This window comes from Vombatus ursinus, unplaced genomic scaffold, assembly GCF_900497805.2.
Source record: "Vombatus ursinus unplaced genomic scaffold, bare-nosed wombat genome assembly UNPS02014855.1, whole genome shotgun sequence".
In the NCBI taxonomy this organism is placed as follows: Eukaryota; Metazoa; Chordata; class Mammalia; order Diprotodontia; family Vombatidae; genus Vombatus; species Vombatus ursinus.
The window spans coordinates 21132-21401 of NW_020954633.1; the positions used below are offsets into that span (position 1 = coordinate 21132).

The 270-nt window shown below is 68.9% G+C and overlaps 1 protein-coding gene across 1 annotated transcript in view; it reads left to right on the plus strand.

Moving 5' to 3' along the window:
• MYBPC2 (myosin binding protein C, fast type) overlaps window positions 1-270 on the plus strand; it is an 18408-nt gene that overhangs the window by 4681 nt on the left and 13457 nt on the right. The window lies entirely within an intron of this gene.

Sequence of the window (270 nt, forward strand, 5' to 3'; positions counted from 1 at the left end):
GGAGCAGCTGGGGAGGGGGAGCAGATGGGGAGGGGAGCAGATGGGGAGGGGGGAGCTGGGAGGGGGAGAAGATGGGGAGGAGGAGCAGCTGGGGAGGGGGGAGCTGGGGAGGGGGAGCAGATGGGGAGGGGGGAGCAGATGGGGAGGGGAGCAGCTGGGGAGGGGGAGCAGATGGGGAGGCACAACTGGGGTGCTGGTCCCTGAGCCCGTCCCGGTGCCAACAGCCTTCACAAAGAAGCTGGACCCGGCTTACCAGGTGGACAAGGGGAA